General features: G+C 46.2%; 1 long non-coding RNA gene across 1 annotated transcript; it reads right to left on the bottom strand.

The window, feature by feature from the left end:
- Nucleotides 1–17,032: 17,032 nt before the first annotated feature.
- Nucleotides 17,033–17,746, bottom strand: LOC135185416 (uncharacterized). Its single transcript, XR_010306474.1, has 2 exons — nt 17,659–17,746; nt 17,033–17,332 (listed from the first exon to the last, which is right to left on the bottom strand). It is a non-coding gene; the product is annotated as an uncharacterized LOC135185416 (long non-coding RNA).
- Between the last annotated feature and the right edge of the window lie 6,627 nt (nt 17,747–24,373).

The raw sequence follows: 24,373 nt of genomic DNA on the forward strand, positions 1-24,373 counted from the left end.
GAAATGGCTTGCAAGGCCACTTGGGGAGCACCCAAGAGGGCTTGTCAAATCCTAATAGGTTCAGCGGTACAGATATGCCTCCTGCCCATTACAGCCCAAAGCCAGGGTGAGGTGGGTCTTGGCTGCTGGTTGCAGTCAGGAGTTCCTCCTGTCTCCAGAGATGTTTGGCAAGGCCTTAGCAGTGATGCATTAACTCAATAGCTCCAGGCCTTCACACACATGCTCCAGATATTTGCTAACACTGATTTACAGTCCTGATCCAAGAAAAAGAAGAGAGAAGCCACGGCTGCATCAACAGGACTTGCAAACAGATACCAGTCCAGGACAGGTCCCAGCTGTCAGCAGCCAGGAACTACATGAATGCAATACGGGAAAGTCAAGAGGGAGAAAGCTAAAGGTCAGGACTGAAATTCAGCAAGGGAAAACTAAACAAAGTGCTTGCTCATACATCACCTTGATTTGGCAACTCACATCAATCTCCACCACTTTTTTTTTTAAGACACATCATTAAGAGCTGGGAAAACAATGACAACTGGATGTTGTGTCCTGCAGGCAGCCACCTCAGCCTGATGAATTGCTGCTGCCTCTCACCCCGCAAATCACTTCAAAGAATGATGAACAAGAAGGCTGTTTGTGAGGGGAAATAGAGATTTCTGGCTAGGGCTGTAAGTCCTTTTCCTTGCACACATAACACAGCCTAAGCCTGGCAATCATGGGATGTTATGGAGCACAAGCCTCTTGGTCTAAAGATGCAGTGTGCTCTACCAGCCTCTGAGGAACCATTCTGGCTGGGTCTGCATTAGTGTTCAGGATTGAGCTTGTCCATGACAGCCCTTGGGAAGAACGTTTCCACTTCATTATGGTTTTCCCTGCTGTGGGCTTTGTTTACATTCTTGGGACATATCAGATACATTCTCTGGCATCCTAATTCTAAGTACTAATTGTTATGGACAGCTTTTAATTGAAAACATGGCATCAGTGGGAATAAAGCACCAGAAAAACTCTAGACTACCTACTCTTATTTCTTTTGTTTGTTTGTTTTAATGCTGAGGTGTTTGTTTGCTTTTCACTCTTGAAGTGCATAAACCTCTCATGATTTTGATTCACAGTACCACAGTATTATCAGGGTTGGAAGAGACCTCACAGATCATCAGGTCCAACCCTTTACCACAGAGCTCAAGGCCAGACCATGGCACCAAGTGCCACGTCCAATCTTGCCTTGAACAGCCCCAGAGACGGCGACTCCACCACCTCCCCGGGCAGCCCATTCCAGTGTCCAATGACTCTCTCAGGGAAGAACTTTCTCCTCGCCTCCAGCCTAAATCTCCCCTGGCGCAGCCTGAGGCTGTGTCCTCTCGTTCTGGTGCTGGCCACAACCACCCCTCAGGTAGTTGTAGACAGCAATAAGGTCTACAGAGCAGCCTAAACCAATCTGGTTTGCTTCATGAAATTATCCCCATCTTAACACATATTTTCTTTTTCATTAGGCTACAAAAATGTAGTTAAATCAGGAAACTGGAGCAGTGAAGTGAGGGAGTAGCTGCTTTTTCAGGGAAGATTTTCCTTACAGAAAAAAAGGGTTTTCAGCTCCAAAATGTGGAGTAAATCACAGTCCAGATGCTCTTGCTGTAGAGCAATGTGTCAATCACTAGTACAGTGTCCAGGAGGGAAAGCACCAACCACCCACACAAGATAAACATCCAGGTAACTCTTCTGGGCTATCCCTGACAATCCTAATTGTGTTATCACCCTCCTCACAGATCTTTCCCTACAGAAGCAGCACAAATGTGAATTTGTACAAAGTCATTCAGATGAGCAGTAAGGTTCTCTATAAACATTATGTGAGAGCACTGCAAGTGGATTCAAAATGGCAAAAGGTGTTGTTTTCATCAACATAATCACTCTGAAAAGGGTAAAGCTCTCTCAGCCTGAGATATGCAATGTCAGATGTTTACTGTCAGCTCTCAGCTGCCTGCTCTGATCCTGATAGTAGTGAGGAGTTGTAATGAGTGTGCTGGCAGAAATATTACAAGCAATAAGCTCTAATAAGCTGGAGCATGTAGCCTTCAACACAGCCCGGTGAAGCAATGTCAAATGTTAGCTCAGGTGCCATTACAGCTTTGCATGAAGCACCTGTGTGGAAGGATTTGCAAGCCCAGCCTCTTAAGCACTTTCCCCACCCTCTAAACACAGAGTGTTATTATGGGGCACAAACACCAAGTCTCTTTGGCTGTGATTTGCTTCCTTTACAAAGAACAACTTAACTCTTATCTCCTTCCTGCTTTAAGAAGCAAACAAAACCCCAACAATCCCTGCCCCTCCTCTCCCCAAAAAATCTCGACTCGGGATTACCATTTAAAACAGAATAAACCTTGCATCTGTATGTTCTCCTTTGCATAAGCACAGCTCCACATCACTATGCACCACTTACCCCCGTGAGCTTTGCTGCAGAAGACACTGTCATGATTCATCCTGCATGTATGTTTGCTAAGTTTTATAAATAGTGGAAAATAGGCCAGAAATGAAGCTTTATGCTTTAAAGCACTCTTTTTTTTTTACTAGACAAAACAAAGTCTCTAAAGTAGCAGTGCCAGAAACTCAGATGATTAAAATCAAATAGACATGTGCTTTCCCCTTATACAGCAGGCTTACACTGATGGGACAGTAAATCTCCCAAGTGATATGGGTACAACAAAGATTAAAGTGATCCAAACTGCAGGAAGAGCACCAGATTTCAGTCTTCATGCCAAGCTGAGCCCTGCTATGCAGAGCAGCACTCAGAAGGCACGTGATGTGCCTTTCCCAGACTGGGAAGAACAAGAAAAGATCAACTAAGCTGTGTCTGATTTAAATGAGCTATAATTCAACAGCACAATGTTTTTTAAACATGGCTTCTGCTTAGGCTGCTGCATTGTGATGCCAAAGTGAGGCACTGCTTGACCCAGCTGCTGAGGTTTTGCTCCAGGCGTGGTTCTTACCCAGCATGGAGGCTGCAGAAGGATTGACAGGCAGCTGCCTGCTTCTTCCAGGCAGCTGGCCAACTGTCAGGGCTATGCTAATGCCGAAGCAGCCAGCACCAGCACGCCAGAAGATATTCATAGCAGGGTTTGTGTTGCGTGGTTTTTTTCCCCTCTTTTTCCACCCTCATCTTTGTAAATATACATTTGGACCAACCTCCAAAACTTCAGTGTGAACTTGGGGAGCTCAGAGGAGGGTGCTGGAATTTGTCAGTGTGCACATAGCCTAACTTCTCCTTTGTGTGTGGATTACTGAGCACTCTGTTGTACCATCCTCTTGTCAGGGTGCGGTTGACATGCTGGTGAGACATCCAGATAGCACCAGCTGATTGACCCACCACAGTGCAGGCACCCAGCATGTGCCCAGTGAACTCTGCCCACCAGCCAAACATGTGCCTCGTGACTGAACTGCCACAGCACAGAAGTGGTTCAATTAAATGGCACCAAACAAGAGCAGGTTAAGGCATATTGAGTATTTAAAATGTAATGATGGCCCACCCTTCAAAGCTTACCCAAATGCCTTCAAAGGGATGAGTTTCCTCTGAGTGACCCAACTAAACCCTTATGGTTTGGCTGCACTGAGGTCCTCTGCTCTCTCCTGGTTCAGAAAGGTAGTAAGGTTTGTCTCCAGGGAGGCTGGCTAGGTAAGCTTGGCATCCCTTGAGAGAAGCAGCAGCAGCTTCAGTGGCCTTTGACCATAGCTTGCTTCAAAAGCAAGACACCCAGAGGGCAAAGTTTCCTGTTCCTTTGCATCCTTCCCAAACAGCAATAGAGTTTGAATGCATAAATTCCCATGCACTGGTACAGAGAATGCAAACACTCATTGCATATCCAGCCTTAGTCATGGGTACCAAAGGTACAGGAGATGGGGCAGAGCAGCATTCGAGTGAACAAATGCTTAATGGATGCAACACCCATGAGAGAGCACAAGGAAAGCTGAGAAGTGCTAAAACACTCTCTAGTGCTAGGTTAAAATGTGTGACTGCTGTTTGGTTATGAAGACAAAAGGCTAACAGAGATGGTTCTCTCTCACTGATAATTTCTTTATACCCTCTGCAGCCTCCAGCAGTTTTAATTAGTAGTCTTTTACAGTTTCTCAGCTTCTAACATCACAGGTTATTTCTGCATGCAACGTTTCTTTGTTGTTTGAGCTAAGCCACTTGTCTTGGAAAAGGGAAACAAAAGCTATGAAAAATACAATGGAGACTAATAAATATGACAGAAATCAGGAGATTTTAGTGGACTGCTGAGTGGTTCACCAATACCCAAATGTCAGGCCAGCAGGAAAGTGGCTTGATGAGTGGACAGGGTACTCTGGGATCCATTTTAATGCCCATGGTGATGTTGATGGTTGGACTTGGTAATCTTAGAGGGCTTTTCCAACCAAAGCAGTTCAGATTCTATATAGCATTTCTGCCTATCAAATTCCTACTTGTGGGAGCAGATTGTGGAGGACAGAATGACCCATAGCAGCAGCTTGGATCCAGATGCTTGCAGGAAGCTAGAGTACTGCAGAGAAGAACATTTAGATGATTAGGAGAGGAAAGGAGAAGAGAGGGATTCAGAAGTGCAATGGAGAAACAACTGGCCCCTGTGAGAGAAGGGAAATCCAGAAGAACTTTGTGGGTGTTGTCAAGTGCAGATTAGGAGAAGCATGAAGGAAAGTCTGCCATGAACAAACAGCTCTCTGATATCAGACTTACTGCAAGTGACATATTTTGCTGTCCATGAGCTCCTCCACTTGTATACCCCTCAGTCCCTTTCTGGTCCCAGTAGAGCACATACCACAAAAGGATCATGCCAGCAGTCAGGAAGGAATTAGTCTTCTTCCCAAGAATTTTGGTGCTAGTTCACCTCATTAGCAGGAGATGGACAAGCTGAGGATAGTTCAGAGACCAAGAAAAATTGAGGCAGATGGAGAGGGACTGACTTGTTAGTGAAGATTAAAAGAGCTAAATCTGTGGAGTTTGGTTCAGTGGCAGTGCCCAGGGAGCACAGATACTAAAGATTTTCAGGACATAAAAATGAAATACGTGCTTTAGAGAGTTAGAAGGTGTGGAAAGAGACCAAGGGAGAGGAAAACACACAAAGACACTCAAGAAAGGGCTCTGTCAGCTTGTGACCTTTGATCACATTGGGTGATTCTGTGCTCCACAACCTCCCTGGGCAACCTGTGCCAGTGTCTCACCACGCTCACTGCAAAGAACTTCTTCCTAACATCCAGTTTCCATCTCCTCTCTGCCATTCCTCCTCATCTTGTCATTACAAGACCTTGTCAATAGTCCCTCCCCAGCCCTCCTGGAGCCCCCTTCAGATCCTGCAAGGCCACTCCAAGGTCTCCTCCAAGCCTTCTCTTCTCCAGGCTGCAGAGCTTCAACTCTCTCATCCTGTCCTCATAGCAGAGCTGCTGCAGCCCTCTCAGCATCTTGGTGGCCTCCTCTGGACTGGCTCCAACAGTTCCATGTCCTCCTTGAGTTAGTGGCTTCAGAATATGTCAGCCAACAACATCATGCCCACTAAAACATGTCCCAGAGTGCCATGGGTACCTTTTTAACACCTCTAGGGATGATGACTCCATCTCCCTGGGCAGCCTGTTCCAACACCTGACCACTCTTGCAGTCATGGAATTTCTCTCAGTATCCAGTCTAGAAGAAGTCAACATTTGGGATACCTATCAAAGTCATGGCCAGGTTGCATAATCAAGCAGCCATTTGTATTGCATATCTTCTATTTAGGACACCCCCTACCCCAGGATCAGTTTTTTGGTCTTTCCCACAGAAAGGGTGCCTGATTTTTCTTTTCCATTTATAAACTGATACCACTTATTGAGCTTTTGGAAGACCCCTGGCATTAAAACACCACAGCATAGATACTACATATCATAAAGTGGTGATGAAAGTAGGCTAGCTCCTACTAAAGTCTTTTTTCCTCTAATCTTCCCTCCTCAGGCAAAAAAACCTGGATGAATAGATAAGTTAGCCCCTTGAGACAGATGAAACTTTGATAACAAGCCTTATGCTACTTACTCAGACTTCCTAAAATCCTTTAATACAGTGTGAATGAGAGGCCCACCAGAGTTCACTTTCCCCCCAACATTCACATGTACTTTGTTCAGAAAATAAAGGCAGGGTTAGACCTCCTGTGGCTTTGTGAAAAGCAGCAAGAACATCAATGCAACTCCTGTAGTACTTTACAAGGCCAGAGTTGGGGGAGGGGGATAATAAAGGTAATGATAAAAGGGGGATGATAAAATTCTTGTTTCAAATTATGTACAGAGATAAACCAACAAAATACAGCAAGGCAGCCCAGGATTGTAATTGTGATATTTGAGTAGGTAGCTAAAAATCACTGTGCTTGCCTAACACATCTGCCAAGGGAGCCTCATTGCATAGAATCAAGCAGGTTGGAAGAGAGCTCCAAGCTCACCCAGTCCAACCTAGCACCCAGCCCTGCCCAAGCAACCAGACCATGGCACTAAGTGCCCCAGCCAGGCTTGGCTTCAACACCTCCAGGCACGGAGACTCCACCACCTCCCTGGGCAGCCCATTCCAATGCCAATCACTCTCTCTGACAGCAACTTCCTCCTAACAGCCAGCCTGAACCTGCCCTGGCACAACTTGAGACTGTGTCCCCTTGTTCTGTTGTTGGCTGCCTGGCAGCAGAGCCCAACCCCACCTGGCTACAACCTCCCTGCAGGGAGCTGCAGACAGCAATGAGCTCTGCCCTGAGCCTCCTCTGCTGCAGGCTGCACACCCCCAGCTCCCTCAGCCTCTCCTCACAGGGTTTGTGTTCCAGAGGCCCAAGTCATCAGAAGATGAATGTTTTAGGCACTTTTTGCATCCTTCTGATCTCAAGAGACCTCAAAACTAGTCCAGAAATTGTTAAGCTTTATGTTTGAGAAACAGCAAAAGGATTTAATGTTCTTCTAAAGACAGAAGCACGAGAGCCAGAACCCCTGGACCTAAAATACCTGCCAGAGGTTTCAGTGAATGAGGTACCTTTTAGCTGTTGCCATACCAGCCTGAGCCAAGGGTGGTATCCTTTATTCTGCATACAGACATGCAGAGCCTCCCCAGCTACTGAAAATAATTAAATTGGCTTGCTACTTGCTAGGTGAAAAATGCCTACAAATTGCCTTGTGAGTTGAACCAAGTTTTGCTCATGGAAGAAAGCCATGAAGGTTGGTTTGTTTTAAAGGAACCTGTTTTAAAAAGTAGGATGGAAAAAGGATAGGGAGATTCTTTGTTTTCTGATCACAGAGAACATTAGAGGCCAGGAATGAGCCTCATGCACTCTGCACAGTGGCTCTCCACTGGCTCATGCCCAGCTTCCAGGTTGCAACCACCACTCAAAGCAAAATAAACAACTGAACTAGGAAGTCAATACCTCCTGTGTGAGAGAGCTTTCTTTAGTGTAGGGACAGTTCAAAAGAGCTCACTCCACTAATTTCAATATTCTCAGGGCTGGTAGACATACAACAGCCCATTTAAAACCAGCAAGAGGTGTACTTCAGGGGTGCATTTCTTTGCTATTAACTTCCCCAATACTAGCACATGCACACAAAGGCATTTGCACTCATATATACACAGGCAGACATTAGCTGCATGACCAAGAGTAGCTCCTTGAACAGAACAGCCTCTATCTGCCTCCCTGCCTACTGTAAGCTCCATGCATGCACTGGAACCCGTTGGGAAAAGAAGAGATTTCTGCTGATGTTTTCAGTACCTTTCTGCCTCAGCAGGTTTATTCTTTGAAGTCTCATCTGAACTATCTCAGTACTCTCAGCTGCACATCAGCAAGCAGGCAGAAGAGCCTTTTGCTAATATGAAAGATTTGGCCTTAGCACAGATCCTACAGATTCAAGCATTTTAAGAGTGGCAGAGCTGACTCTTGACACGAGCTGCAGGAAAGCTAGCTCTAGGCACGTATTTCAAACCCTGGTCAGGTGACAAAGGAGAACAGTTCTTATGGGGGGGGGTTTACAAAAAACAAAGAGAAAGAGAAGTGCAGCCCCTGGGGATGCATCCCAAGAGCTGTTTCTTAGCCAACTGCCAGATACTATCAGGCTCACTTGAACGTGAATCCAGCAGATTCTTCACCCTGGGGGTAGTGTCTTGGGAAAACAAAACCCAAATTGCTTCTGCCCAGCTCAGACTACCTGGTTGTAAGGAGAGCTGACGTTGTAAGAGGGTTTGCACTAATAAAGTATCACATAAACCAGTGTTCAGACAACAGCAGGCATGAGAGGCAGAAGGATAGAGACGCAGGCTGAGCACGGATCCTGAACTCCCATGCAGAAGAATGCATCCAGGATGCCTTGTTCAGACACAAACCACAGCCACTTTCTGGAAACGATTACATGGCAAATTAAATACTTCAGAGTTCCCTTCCACACTGTTTCAAATAGCAAGACCTTATAACCACAGGACTCAGTCCGGCACTTAGGGAAATACAGGCAGAATCCATCCACAATCTGTTGCTGGCAATCACAGAGGTGGTTACAGCCTGCCTGCTGTATTGGGCACCCAGTTCCTTGCTATGCAGCGGCAGGGAAGGAACATCTCCCTGCACTCGCTTTAAACTGCCATGGCAGGTACTCTGCAAGCACCTTGCACCCATACTCCCATAAACAGATCCATGCCTTTCCCAACACAGTCACTCCTGACACTGAGGATGCCCTCAGTTTAAACAGAGGTGGTTTTGGCCAATTGCTGGTAAGAAAGCAACAGACACAGACCTCCAAAAACAAGATTAGAGTATCCCAAAGGACAGACCTGGTCACCTCAGGATATTTTAATGTGGGGATGCTGAAAAGGAATAGAATAGCAATGTTGCACTGTCCTGGGATGACCAGGTCAGTGCTTTGGGATGCTGTTAAGGAATGGAATAACAAAGGACAGACCTGGTCATCCCAGGACAGTGTAACATTGCTATTCTATTCCATTTTCCAGTATCATAGAATGGGCAGGGCTGGAAGTGACCTCTAGAGGTCATCTAGCCCCCTGCAGTCAGTAGGGACATTGCCACCAGGGCAGCTTACCCAGGGCCCTGTCGAGACTCACCTTGAATGTCTCTGAGGAAAGGTCCTCAAGCAGGCCAGAGAAGAGTGATGAAGCTGGTAAGGGCCTGGAGCACAGCTCTGTGAGGAGAGGCTGAGGGAGCTGGGGGTGTGCAGCCTGCAGCAGAGGACGCTCAGGGCAGAGCTCATTGCTGCCTGCAGCTCTCAAAAGGGAGGCTGTAGCCAGGTGGGGTTGGGCTCTGCTGCCAGGCAACGGAACAAGGGAACAGTCTCTAGTTGTGCCGGGGCAGGTCCAGGATGGATGTTTTAGGAGGAAGTTGTTGTCAGAGAGAGTGATTGGCATTGGAATGGGCTGCCCAGGGAGGTGGTGGAGTTGCTGTGCCTGGAGGTGTTGAAGCCAAGCCTGGCTGGGGCACTTAGTGCCATGGTCTGGTTGGTTGGGCAGGGCTGGGTGATCCTGGGCATCTCTTCCAACCTGTCTGATCCTCTGATGAAGCAGTGCCAGGCTGGAACCACTCTCTTCTCCTCCCTGCACTTCTCCCGGGGCAGAGCTCACTTCACCTCTCCACCTCAGCTCATGGCGCCTGTGGGAGGTGGCTCCCAGCTGGCAGCGAATGTTCAGCTGCGTCATGAGGCCTGCTGAGGCTGTGCAGGGCTCGGGTGCAGAGTGCAGTTGGGCTGCTCTCAGGCCTGCTGAGGCTGTGCAGGGCTCGGGTGCAGAGTGCAGTTGGGCTGCTCTCAGGCCTGCTGAGGCTGTGCAGGGCTCGGGTGCAGAGGGCAGTTGGGCTGCTCTCAGGCCTGCTGAGGCTGTGCAGGGCTCGGGTGCAGAGGGCAGTTGGGCTGCTCTCAGGCCTGCTGAGGCTGTGCAGGGCTCGGGTGCAGAGGGCAGCTGGGCTGCTCTCAGGCCTGCTGAGGCTGTGCAGGGCTCGGGTGCAGAGGGCAGCTGGGCTGCTCTCAGGCCTGCTGAGGCCCTGCAGGGCTCGGGTGCAGAGGGCAGTTGGGCTGCTCTCAGGCCTGCTGGTGCCGACAGCCTTGGCCTGGCCTGTGAATGCACTGCTCCTGCCCCCGTGCCTCCTGAACAGATGTGCTCCAATCTCCCTTTAAACCTCCAGTCCCTGTGCAGCATCTTTGTTTTCACTCCCTGCAAGGAGTCCTGCAGCCCTGGGCAGCTCCTGGCCCTCCTCTGGCACCTTCCGAGCTCGCAGGAATTAGCTCCACCTGAGCGCACCCCACGGTGCTAAGCTGCTGGCTCAGGTGGCAGAGGTCGGCCAGGTCTGGTTTGGCAGGTCTGTGTGACACAGACATGTGTGAGGAGAAAGTGCATCCCTGTGGGAATGTGCAGGGTCGGGAGAGGTGCTAAAAGCATGCTCCTTTGACAGCAGGCTGAGAAAAGCCACTTCTGCCACTGCACCGACACAGCCCAAACCAGCAGCACGGCCCCTTCCCAGCAGAGTCAGGCTGCAGCAGGAGCAGTGTGGGCAGCAGGGCAAGGGAGGGCATTCTGCCCCTTGGCTCTGCTCAGAGCCACCCGGAGTCCTGGGTGCAGTTCTGCAGCACAAGCAGGACATGGAACTGCTGGAGTCCAGAGGAGGCCACCAAGATGCTGAGAGGCTGCAGCAGCTCTGCTCTGAGCACAGGCTGAGAGAGTTGGGGCTCTGCGGCATGGAGAAGAGACCTTGGAGTGGCCTTGCAGGATCTGAAGAAGGCTCCAGGAGGGCTGGGGAGGAACTACTGACAAGGTCTGGTAATGCCAGGACAAGGAGGAATGGGTTTGAGCTGGCAGAGGGGAGAATGGAACTGGATGTTAGGAAGAAGTTCTTTCGAGAGAGAGTGGTGAGAGGCTGGCACAGGCTGCCCAGGGAGGCTGTGGATGAGCTTGGAGGTGTCTTCCAACCTGCTTGATTCTGTGATTCTACCTACATCAATCCATGTGTGTATCGATCTCTACATCTCTTCAGATGCCTGTTCTGCTTTGCTCACAGGAGTACTTTCCCTCCCTTCTCAGTCTATGAAAATCAGGAGCCATTACTAAAACGCTGATCCTGCTGAAAACAAAGAGTTGTGCCATCTGACCCCAGCACAGTCACTTTTCCCCACACAAGTAAGTTGACCAGGATGACACAGAGCTGTTTGCACTGATGGGTCCTTCCTGCAGGCACACTGATGGTGTTGCAGGGATCCAGTCCCATAACAACATGAAGGAGCCAAGGCAGCTGCCAGACACATTCGTTATTCCTCTGAGGCACAGACAAACAACTGAAGAGTTTGGGGAAGCATTGTGGAACTTTTTTCACTTCTTCCCCTTTTTCACTTTGTCTCCAGGCCAGACAGAGGCAATGACGCAGTGCCCACAGGAATAAAAGCTCCTTGGAGAATGTTTGTTAATGATTGGGAAATGAAAGAGGAAAATGAGTACAAAAGGTGTGCATCTGCTTCCTCCACAAGGCTGCTCTTGCAGGTTTACTGCTAAAAGAAGTACAGTAGAAAACATATTGTATTGTGACAAAGGAAACTGCATCCCACCTTTGGTTCTGCACTGGCTCATGTTACCCTGAGGGCTCATCAGCTCAGCCTAAAAGGATCTCCTGTTGTCAGACTGTACCTACACAAGGAATTCATACACCCAGGCTGGATCTAAAATCCAGGGAAGCACACAAATCAAAGCAGAGCTGGTGTCCCTGGGGAGCCACAAAAACCATTGTGTTTCCAGGATGGAGTCCAAAGAGTACTGCCAGACTAATCTTGTTTAGAAATGTGTTCCACGTCTGACAATTTAACCCAAACTGGAAAGACATCATGCAGCTACAAAACTAACCAGGAGAGCAGAGGAGCTGGACTAAGGTGGCAGATGGTTATGAAGCTAGCCAGTCCCACGTTTGCAGCCGCATGCCACCAGATGGCTCAGTGAGGAGAATCCCTGCCCCAGGAGCTGGATTTCAGATTGGAAGGACAGAACATTTGTTCCACAAGAAGGCAACACATGAAAGAGGTGAGAAATTGTAGCCCTGCTTCCTCGGAGCCCCAGTGCACCCTTTTGCCACGGTCACTCTGCTAAGAGCATGCAACAATATGCAGTTCTACAGCTCTATCCTCAATATCATAAACTCCCCTTTTTAAGAGCTGTTTGTATGGAACCTCAACTCTTGCTAAAGAATCTGTTTCAGGAAGTGTACAGAGAGGACAAGGACCCAGGAGAATGCATTTCCTGGCAGAAGCTATGCTGATTAAACAGCAAGTGCAAGTGATCCTGCACAACTTACCCCTCTGGTTTAATGAGATTCGTGGTTTCAACAAGTATCAAGGAAGTTTCTGTGATTTAAGTGTGGAAGTTTTGTCTCTGCATGAGGAAAACTTCATGGGAGGAGCAGCACATCTCACAGGCATGCAATAAAAAGCACTTTGCTTACAGCTATTTCAGAATATAATTTTGGAGTGGCTATCAGTGGTTTTAGAGAGCCTGGGTTTGAACCTCAGAGCCAACAACAAGGCCAACTGCATGAAAGGAAAGCAGAATGCCTTGCTGCAAGGTGAAAACACAGGAGAGGCAAAATAGAGAAGAGATGCACAGAAGGGATTAGCTGGTTGACAGCTTTTAAATAACAAGAAATCTGCCTCACTTGAATGAGAGGAATTAAAAAGAAACTTAATATTAAGTGAGAAAAACACTACAAGATGGCATTGAAGAATTATGGGACAGCCAGCAAGGACCTGATGGACTACTGAGTCAAATTCTTCAGGGAATTCTCAGTTGTAGAGAAACCTTTATTATCTACATGCTGAAATCCCAGAACCACAGAATGTCAGGGGCTGGAAGGGACCTCAAAAGATCATCTAGTCCAACCCTCCTGCCAGAGCAGCATCACCTATACCAGATCACACAGACTGCTTGGGGCCCCTGAAAGTAGTACTGAGCATAGATTAAAAAAAGATGCAGAGGAAAGGGGAAAAATCATTGCAGCACTCTGCCCAAGACAGCAAGGCACAAACTCACCTTTCACCAGCAGCAGGTAAGATGCGTTCCCCAGCCAAACACAGGCTATAACCAGCCTCACTTATTTTTCATAGAATCAAGCAGGTTGGGATAGACTTCCAGGATCATCCAGCCCAGCCTAGCACCCAGCCCTGGCCAAGCAACCAGACCATGGCACTAAGTGCCCCAGCCAGCCTTGGCTTCAACACCTCCAGGCACAAAGACTCCACCACCTCCCTGGGCAGCCCATTCCAATGCAAATCACTCTCTCTGCCAACAACTTCCTCCTAACATCCAACCTAGACTTGCCCTGGCACAGCTTGAGACTGTCCCCTTGTTGTGTTGCTGCTTGCCTGGGAGAAGAGCCCAACCCCGCCTGGCTACAGCCTCCTTTCAGGTAGCTGTAGACTTTTGCTTGCTCTGAGTACCAAAGGCTTACAATGTTTGTGGAAAACCTATCTCAATTGCATGAAAACCTCATACTTCTCTGCAAGAGTCCTGTTACCATCACAAAAAAACCCAAGTTTTGCTCATATTTTCTCTCTTCTAGCCACAGACAAGCCCCTGCACTTACAATGAATGAGTGTTTTTGTTCAAAGAGTACTCCATTGATTAGCCACTTTACTCAAGAGCATCATCAGAAACTCATCTGCTTATTAATTCCAGCTTTAGAAGTTATCTTAACACCCTCCCCTAGACACTAGCTCTTCCTCAGGCACATCTGTCATTTCTGTCAAGAGTACTTCCAATTAATTGGCAAGAGAACCTAGGAAGAGCCATCTGTGGAAAAATGACATTGGCATGGGTTTGAGAATTGCAGTAGTGGTGTTTAAAATAATGAACAGCAAAACAGGCAAATTGATGTTCCTTGCACCAGTGTATGACACAGCCTACAGGAGATTAAATGCAACAATAAATGGAAACACTGAAAAGAAGCAGGACATTACATGGTGCAAACTCAGAACGAAGGCCTTGTGTACACATCACCACAGTGAGGGCAGAAGTCTAGAGAGATGGATCAGAAGTGTTTGGCAATCATCAGTTAAGTGGAGGAAAAGCACCAGGGTTTATCTGCTCTGGAAACAGGCAGAACATGTTTTGTTTTGCCCATTTTACACAGTTACAATGGGCAGAAGGAACAGCTCAGTAACCAGTGTTACAAAGCACAGAGCAGGCCACACCGATGCCTTTGGACAGCATTCCTGGATGAACCACCTCCACTGGCAGGTCAATACTCTTGCACTCTGCTATTTACTTGGCTTCAAGACTGAAGCCAAGTTTAAGACCTCACTACAAGTTCAGTGCTTCTCTTGTCATGCCAGCTTCTGTGGGCATAAGGCAAAGTCATTAAGGCTAAGAGGCAGGATAGAGCCCCTGAGCATGCTGGCATGCACACCATCTTATCCATGAGCAGTGGATGGAGACAAGACCAGCCCTCTGCTGATCTTTGCAGCTGACAGCGCCAATAAACCCCACAAGTAACACTGATCCAGAAAATCCCAGCAAAGCAACAGCAGAAAGGAGTGCACTGGCAATAGCCTTTAGCAGTAGCTTACATTACACACTTATTTTCAGCCTGACTCAGGCTCTTGCAGAAAATTCCACTCAGGGTCATAGCAATAGATCATAAATGCCATAAATCTAAAGCTCTTCAGACAAGACAGCATGCTGCTTTTGACACCCATTCTTGACTTAAAACATGAATGCAAGGCCCCACTGCTTTATGAGTGTTTCCTGTGGAAGAAATTCAGTGAGTTCAGTGAACATTTGGCAGGTCTCAGATACTATGACTGTTGCACTTCACATTTTAAACCATTCAGATACTTGCATATGCCAAGAAACACTTGCAAGAGTCACTGAAAGCTGGCTTGGGACCATTGACTGAATATCAGGTGCTATGAGAGATAAAACAAGCTTTGAGTTCTTCAAGTGAGATCTGTTCAGGTTGCTAGATTTGTGCTTAACTCTAAAACATATTATCTTAATGAAAGTAGTTATTGACACTTAAAAGCATGCATTGCAGAGGAAAGCTTGGAGAAAAGAAAATAAGGACAAGGGAGGTTATTCTTCCCCTGTACTCAGCACTGTTCAGGCCACACCTTGAGTGCTGTGTCCAGTTCCGGGATCCTACTCAATTCAAGAGAGATGTTGAGGTGCTGGAAGGTGTTGAGAGAAGGGCAGCAAGGCTGGGGAGGGTCCTGGAGCACAGCCCTGTGAGGAGAGGCTGAGGGAGCTGGGAGTGTGCAGCCTGCAGCAGAGGAGGCTCAGGGCAGAGCTCATTGCTGTCTGCAGCTGCCTGAAGGGAGGCTGTAGCCAGGTGGGGTTGGGCTCTTCTGCCAGGCAAGCAGCAACAGAACAAGGGGGCAGAGTCTGAAGTTGTGGCAGGGGAGGTCTAGGCTGGATGTTAGGAGGAAGTTGTTGGCAGAGAGAGTGATTGGCATTGGAATGGGCTGCCCAGGGAGGTGGTGGAGTCACTGTGCCTGGAGGTGTTGAAGACTGGCTGGGGCACTTAGTGCCATGGTCTGGTTGCTTGGGCAGGGCTGGGTGCTAGGTTGGACTGGATGATCCTGGGGGTCTTTTCCAACCTGGTAGATTCTATGATCCTAAAACATTGCAACTGTTTCAATGACAGCAATACTGGGGGGTGGGGGGGAAGAGGGAATGATTCACATCATCTATGTTCTTAATTCTAGCCACTGACCATTGGAATAGCTGGAAAGGTTGGAGTAACCAGTTTACCTGCAGAGCTATTGCTGCACATGCACACATGATTTATGGCAAGAGCTATGATAAAATCCATTAAAGTAAAAGAAGGAACAGAAAAAGGAAAAAAAGAGCAGTACATCCTGCCTAGTTGAGGGAAGGAAAATCTCCCCTTGGTGCAGCTCTGTATTTTGATTAGATACTTCTACTGAATATTTCATTTTCAATATCACACTCTGGTGGGGGGAGTGGGGGTGAGGATGGGGGTCAAGGCTTTTTTAGCATACAGATAATTTATATTTGCATAAAATGGACCTGGGATGTCACAGCTATGAGGCCTAAATGATGGCAGTGTAGGAAGATGGCCCTCTAAACCACTTGATGGATGATAACACGGAAGGCAGTTGACAGCTGGATAACAATCTTTTTCTTGTGCAGCATCATTGTATCATCACCAGCTGCTTTCTGAAGTAGCTTTTAGAGCTGGCTGTGCATTGCAAATGGAACACTTCTCAGGCTGTTAACCCTCCAATTTACTTACTCATCTGAGCATCATCCACAAATGCTGGAACATATTGCTTGGAGAATCCAATAAGTTAATCTATGATTATGAATAATTCCCCCACTAAATCCAGGAACTTAGTGAAAAAAGAAAAACAAACAACCAAAAAGCCTTTTGCAACACTCATTTTACAGGAGCTTTTCAGCATGGGCAAGTAGAGAAATGCTGTTCTATTTCGTTTTATCCCTATTTCATGCTGTCTCCAGCAGCTCTCATATATATACTCCCTGCATCTGAGAAAGGCAATCGGGAAACACAGATCTGGAAGGTATCTTCTGGGCCCTGGAGTCCAAGTCTCAGCAGGCAACTTATGTCTTTACTTCTATTAAAATACCTGTTGGGGAAGCTGTATTACAGAACCTAATTCCTCAAAACCTATTCCTTCTTTCAGGAACTCAAGGCTGCATTTAAGTGATCGGCACCAAGCTGAGTGGCTGCAGCCTGTCGGTGGACACTCCCGCATCACTCCGAGGAGCAGAGCAGCAGCCTCACCACGCCAGGGCTTTTCTTCAAGCCAAAGGTAGTTTTGTACTTAAGCCATCAAACCTTTGCTCATTCAGCAGCAGCTTCCAACTGCTTAAGCACAGAAATAGCAGGCTTACAAATGCCTTTATTGCCATTTTCTTCCCTAAAACAGCTTTTTGCTTGCTTGCAGTCACATTTTTTATTAAAGAAAACACAATGGAAGCCTAAAATTAAACCCAGCTTCCAATTTCTTCACACATTCCCTTGAGATACTAAAACAATCTAACAAGCAAGCATCAGATAAAGTTTTTTTAATCACTAATCAACGTTCCTTGTTACCATCAAATACATGCTCCCACCTTGGGAACACACAAGAAATTGTTATTAATTTCCAGCAGTACCAGGATCTCCCAACAGCAGGCAAAGGAAGTAAAGCATTGATCAGCAAAAAAGCAAAGCACTTTTTACTGTTTGGTTTTCTGGGTGTTTGTTTTTGGTGAAAAATACTTCTGTGTTTCTGTTGGCACTTGCAGTGAGTCAGGAACATTTAAGGTCTCCAGCACACAACACATCAACACCCAGGAGAATCTGTAGAGCTAAGAAAGTTTTGCACCTAGTTTGAAAATGCAATCAGTTACAGTGCCCCATTACTCACTGTCCTCCCCCAGCGCTTTGACTCAAGTATGGAAAGCTTTTGTTTAAAAGCAACAAGCACTCAGCTATTGCTTCCTAGTGGGAGACGACCCCAGGCCATCACTTTGAAAGGGGCATGGCTTTCTCTACAGCAAGCTCCCTGCAAAGACCAACATTTCCTCAGACGAAACAGAATACAAATCAGGATAACTCACTTTTTAACCAGAGGAAACTCTAGAGTGTCTAGATCAAAGGAAAAAGAGCACTCAAGCAATGCTAACCTACTCACCTGCTCTGTGATGAAAGCAGGTCAATAGCTCCAAGCTTGGTAACATATTGAACATCCAAGGGATCGCTGTGTTCAGCCACATCCTGTGCCACCTAAAAGAAGGCTCTTAGTAGAGGCTCCTTTTATTGCTTTTGGTGCAGCATCACACAGCTGCCAACACCCAGGAAAATTACCCACAAGCCCTCCCCAGGACACCTGCCTTGGCAGAATTTATCACAGGTGACTTCTGTGCAGCTAAAGGGCATTTAACGACCTTTACGTCGTGTGGGCTTTTTTTCTTTGAGTCAGAGTGTTTCAATATGTTTGTTCTCTGCAATGCATATGTTGGGCTTGGCTTTCTGTTGGTTGGACTCTTGTAGTTTGTTTCTTGCTAGGTGAGGTTAATGGGAGCCCTTGAAAGCTGTGTGTCCTTCAAAGTGTGCTCAAAGAAACGTTCAAAAGGGTCTTGAGAGCTGTTATTGAAACAACATTTTGGCAGTACTTATGCTGTATGCATAGAGCTGTGCATCTTAACCTGCTCATGCTGAGGCTTCAAAAAGCTTCTCAAGCAGAAGGACAGGGCAGTGTAGTTGTTTTGAAAAGGAAATGTCCTCTGTGAAGGGAAAAAGCAACCCCAAACCACTGAGCAGCAAACAGTTTAGTCCTCTCATTCCTGAGCACCGAAGCTGCAGTGTGGTTAAGGAACACAGGCTCATCCACGAGACAACTCTGAGAGCTGCTTTGGGAACCCACTGGTGTGCAGGGTGATGGTGCTTGGAGGAAGCTTTACTAAAAACGTTAGACTATGTAAATGTGGAACAGAAACTGCACAATCCAACCTTGAAAACTCCATGGCACAGCATTCGCTGAAGCAGCCTGCTGCTATCGCAAATGCTACCTGCAAAACTCAGCTGCTTGGTGGTTTTCCTGCAGCTCCTTGAGGCTGACAAAATGCTAATGGAAGAGCAAGTGGCTGTAATTCTACATTTATTAGAAGGAAGAAGGCCCTGGGGCAGAGAAAAGCTATTTGGAGACTGGTGTGAGAGTTAAAGATATTTTATGAAGCTGTAGCAGCCTGTGGCTGGCAGGTAACAGTCCTGATGCAAGGACCCAATGTGGCAGCTCGGCTGGGGACATCTCATGTGGCTGTAGAAAAGAAAATGATAGCTGTAAATGAGACTGGAAAGTGACATTCTGCTTTATGGCCCAATTCAGCACAGCATTTAAAGGTACAGCTAGCTCACAACACTCAATCTTTTCATTAGGGATGTACTGTTCTTTACTTGGGGCCATGCTTACAACTAAATGTCACCTCTGAAAAGGGGGTGAGGTGCGAAAGATTTTGTTACAGGTTTGGGGGTTAGCTTTTTTGGGGACAAGGGGAAGTTTGTTGGTGAGACTGAGGAGGATGATAAGCTGCAATAAAAGCTTACAACTGAATAACTGAACGAAGCTTGCAGTGCCTCATGGAAAATCACCAGAAAGTTTTTCCCCACAGAGTTTAGGGCACGTTCAGAGCCTGTAATGCTGCCTTCCCTTGGCTTGCCTGTTGAAACAAACCAGGATATCCTGTTCTGGGCTTTTGCACGCAGTGAAATGCAGTCAAGCTCAATGGCACAAGCCTGAGCCCACTCTGTCTCTGGCTGACTGACAGGCACAAGGAACCTGCAGGCTCAGTATTTTCCTGATGTACAGTTAGAGCAGTGAGCTGGAAACAGATAGTTATGCCATGGTAAGATTACTGGAGTAAGATATAAACAATTTCCATGCAACCTATGTTTTGCTTCTGTGTGAGAAGGCAAAAGGAAGAATGAATACAGCCTGCATCAGGCTTGTTTGCTGCATTTTGGAGGATTTTCACCCAGGCTATTGTCCTGTGCAGATCTTGGGAGGAGGGAAAATGCAGTATTTGCCCCGAGGCATCTTCAAGTAATAAACCCAGTCCTGTTTCTGGTAAGAGCAGTAATCCTTGCTCTTAAACTGGAAACTATTCCAAGGTGAGAATGCAGGCAGCTTTGCTTTTCTCACAACGCCTTCAGGATGAGCTCAACTAGATTTAGTAATAAAACTACCAAATTGTTACCAAGAAAGGTAGAAGGAGGAGTAGTGTGATGCTAATTTATTCTTTTGGCCCAAATTCACCGTGACAATACAATTCTCTCACTTGTAATGGACTGGGAAATAAATTGCATTAAAGTATAAGCCTAACACTATTCCCTGACTGATCAAACAGGAGCTACAGCAAGAAAGCAAATGTGTGAGCTAACACCCCCACACCCCCCTGCTACCCCGAATATCATCCATCACAACCACTATTTGCATTTTGAAAAGCATTCAACTTGGTCAGCTCCTGATTGCTGCTTCTCTAATTGTATTAATTGGGCTCTGTCCTCCCGTGCACGTTGGTATCTTTCCCAGCTGCCAAAGAAAAGATAGCTTGTCATCTTCCTGTGAACAAATGTTGATCCTGTGCTGCCCCAGAGCACACTGGGTTTGTCTAGTCTTCTTGTTCCTCATCTTTTCCCCTCTCTCCTGATTAGTTTCCATGTCCTTAATTATTTTTTGCTCCCAGTTTCTCAGTGCAGTACAGCAGATAGCAACATACCAACATTTTGGACCTTACTAACAAAACCATGGAAAAAACTCCACTGCAGTTGAAGAAGAAGGTCCAAAATGTCCTTCAGAGGGTTGGCTTTTCCCACTTTTTTTTTTCTTTTAGTGAAGGCAAGTCTTGAATATAAGAGGAAATGAGCATGGTGGTTTCACATTAAATATCAAATACTGGTGGGGTTTATGTGGAGTCAGTTGGGTTTGAGCTGTAGAAAATGATACAATTCCTAGTATAAAGAAGATAAATTAATCCCTTCAAAGTCTTTACTACTGCAGAATGGTTTCCTAAAGCACTGAAAAGAAGTTCTGTGAAAATAGTAATGCAATTGACTGCTCAGACTTGTTCTGTGACCAAATCCTGCCACAGTCTCTCCAGCTTCCCTTGTCTGGTGGCTGAAAATGTAGAGCAGAGCCCAGACTGACAGCAGGTGGAATGACACCTACCATGTCTCTCTGACATCTGAACTAAACACAAAGTATTTCTTCTCCATAGCATTTCTTCCTGCTGATGTGGTCTGGAATGCAGCACTCAGGTGCAGCCCTGCAAGTCCCAGAGAATTAAATTTTCATCAGGTTTTGCAAACTTATTCTAACGGAATCCACTGAAATGCAAGGGATCCTGCCTAGAAAATGCAACTGTGGAGGTTTGGCAGCCTCCTGGTGTGCCTAGGACTTAAAGAGGTCTTCCCTACGCTGTTTATAAAGGTAAAGAACCAAAAATATTTCACTTGCCTAGGACCTTGAGTTAACTTTCATTTACAGAAGCCATTTCATCATTTCACAGTGAAGTGGAGAGACAAAGGAATTACTAAATAAATGGTCTTTTCTACTCTGGCCTATTATATTTGGCTGAACTCTGCCAGAGGCTTCCGATCCCTAGAAACTCTTTTCTGGGATATCTCCAAATGTATAAGCATGTGAAGACACTAATGAGTGTAAAAGCTTCTCTTGCAAAATCAGGGATGTTAAAAACCTGTCCCAGTGTTCTTTTCTTTGAGTTCTTCAGCATCATCCAGTTATAGAGCTTCCATCTTAATAGGCACTGAGGCATTTGGTTGCATCTCAAGCAGCAGAAGCAAACTAAGAGGCCATTTTCAATACCATAACCTTTACTAAGTAGGGTTTATTTCATGCTTGTCCTGTATGAAGATTCTTCAGTTACCTCCAGGCTTCATGCATGTCTTCAGGTATTTCAAAACCCACATGTTAACAAATTCAGCTTTAATTATATAGATATAGATATTGTATATATTCAGAATACGAATATGATAAATATTCAGAAAGCCTCAGGCAAACCAGCATAAAAACTCAGACAAAAAAACCCAAACCACCTAATATAATTGCCCCTCAACATTAAAAATGAGCTTGTAGGACTGGGAAGATCTCAGTCAGTTGAAAACTAACACTTAACTTCATTCATTTCTAACCTAAAATTAGCCAGGTGCTTTCCCCCTCTCCACCTTTGGATCCTGATTCCTATTACATCATGTTTAGGTTTGTCTTTTTCTCTTGGATAAAAATCTTCTTCAGGTAGTCTGCACAAATTCAAGGCAAGGCTTGTGCTGTAGCCTGCTGATTCTCAGGATGCAGATCGTCTTGCTGCCCATGTGGTGGGAGATAGAAACGTTGCCATCTCCTTGAGAGCACAGAGCCTGAGGAACAGCTGAAAATCAGGGGTTTGAGGAGCTGAGGGTATCTTGTGGCAACAAGCTGAGAAGGTCTGTGCAGGTCTTGAGCCTTCTGCCCCACACCCACATCACCTCAGACTCATGTGCTTGGATGTGACTCCTGTTCCTGTTATTATTGATGGTTACTGCAAGCCTGAGCCACCAAAAGATCCCCTGGCCAAGACCAAATTCCAACATTTGGTTACAGACAGACCTGGGCAGATGGAGGCTCTGAGGCTTTCGCCTGTTCTTCATGTCTACAGCAGACTTCTCAGCAAACCAGGCCCTTCACTTGCTATCACTTCTAGCAGGGAAAAACCATCTATTTAAAGCAATCATTTATTTTTCTTCCCTCTCAAAACCAAATATGCTTTTCCAGAAATAGAGCATTTCTCTCTGTTCCTCTCTCCAAAGTTTTTCTTGTTCTTCTTCTCTGTTTGTTTGTTGCATTTTAAGGCATTTTTCTTTAGTTTGCTTGCTTGCTTGGTTTTTGGTTGGTGGTTTTCTTTTTGGTGTAACTTTAAGACCAATCTTCACAATTTTCCTCGGTTTCATCAGCTGCTTTTTCAGCTGAGCTGGGTTTCAGGGGGCCAGTTATTACCCAATATGATGGGTTTTCTTATGTTTTACAGAAGCTGTTAGAACGTTACCTTTCTATAAAAATTTACTGTCTTAATAGTGGCCTGAAAAAGCAAAGGATGCTTGATGAATATCTGTACTATTTTATTCACCTTCCCCCTGTTGTCTGGTGCTTACCAAACCAAGCCCTCACAAAGCAGAGCCTTGGGAATCAGCCCCTGTGATGAATCACTCTGTCTTACAAGGCTTGAAAGTCCTTCTATGCCATTAAATCAGGCTGTTGATCCAGATTTTCTGATACATTGTTCTGATCTTCAGCTAAAAATAAGTGAAGTCAATAAACTTCTCCTAGTTTGACAACGTGAGAGAAGGTGATGTGTGCTGGAGTTGAAACCAAGGTGCTTGACAGTGCGATCTGGAGTTGAAACCAAGGTGCTTGACATTGCAGCCTGGAGTTGAAAGCAAAGAGCAGAACAAGTTTTCTTCCATTGTGCTCATTCTGCAGAAGGAAATAGCAGTATAAAGAGCTCACCTGAGGCATTAGGAATTGCAGTAATACCAAAAGTCCCTCTCGCCTATTGCAGCCAAGGGAACACTCGGTGGGGGCAGAGATGGAGCTGCTCACACTTGCGGCTGTGCAGTACAAATTTGGAATGCTTCTAATTTGTATTTAGCAGCCTGTGTGAGTGTGGAGGACACCAGCCTGCCTCAGCTGGCTGCTCTCTGCTCGGCAGTGCCTCTAGCTGCTTTGCTGTCTGGGTTTGTTCTTCTTGTGCCTCAAATCGCTGCAGAGCAGTAAACAGCCTTGTTTGGGTTCAGTGATAGCAGCAGTGAGACAAATGGAATTATTACTGAGGGAGAAAGAATCCCAAACTGCTCTGTGAAGGAGAAAATAAAACACATTTTTAGACACAACAGAGACTCTTGAAGTTCCAATGGAAATAACCACAGCAGGCCAGGCAGCAAAAGTGAGATCTCAGTTGATTTCCGATCTTGAGTCTTCCAATAAGTAACCTGGACAGCAGTTTTAAAGAGGAATCTGCATTTTGCAGTTAGAAACCTCCTTTTTTCCCCTACCTACAGCTCCCATGTTTTCAAAGAAGAGCATGTGTTTACTTCAGCTCTGAGTGTGTTTGTGTGTAGGAGGTGGTTGGAGCTTTGAACTCTGCTCCTGCATTCGAAAGCACACTGTAAAGAGTGGTTGTGAGCCCTGCAGTGCTGAACTGGAGTGATTCTGCAAGCTAAAATATTGATATTGTTCTGACTTCGTTTGCTCAGGTTTCCTGGATGGTAACATCAAGTGACAGGCTTACACCTGTGAGAGCACATGGAGCTCCAGAGTGCACACAGGCACTTCCATGCTCTGGCAAAGGTCACAGGCTGTTTGCAAGGGCCCAGCAGGGTTGTCTCATGGTCCCTGGTGAGGAAGGAGGGCAATGCTTGTGTGCAGCACAGGGAGGAGATAGAGCTCTGGTCAGGACACACCTTGTTGCCTCTATTATTTTCTATTGGCATTAAATTAAATAAAATTAGGTCTTACAAGTAGCTGGGGCTTATTCTGCATTCACTCAAAGATGAATCTGTCAGCTGGTCACTTTTACTATTTCTTTTCCAGTAGATCTTTAAATGCCATCATGCAAAACACATTGCTGTTGGAGCTGCTGAGAGGATTGTTTTTGAGTATTAAGAAGGATGGGCAGGTGAAGGAATTAGCTATCAAAAGACAAGTCCTGAAGAGGACTGTACTAATTAAAAATCTGTGGAATTACTTCAGCTGAAGTGGTTTTCTTTCCAGAGGAACAAGCATTCTCTTGAGAAGACTGATGATGAGCTGTTAAAAAAGAAACACAGCTTATCTCGCTTTGTGAGGGTTTTATTTC

The sequence above is a fragment of the Pogoniulus pusillus genome, chromosome 22, assembly GCF_015220805.1.
Source record: "Pogoniulus pusillus isolate bPogPus1 chromosome 22, bPogPus1.pri, whole genome shotgun sequence".
In the NCBI taxonomy this organism is placed as follows: Eukaryota; Metazoa; Chordata; class Aves; order Piciformes; family Lybiidae; genus Pogoniulus; species Pogoniulus pusillus.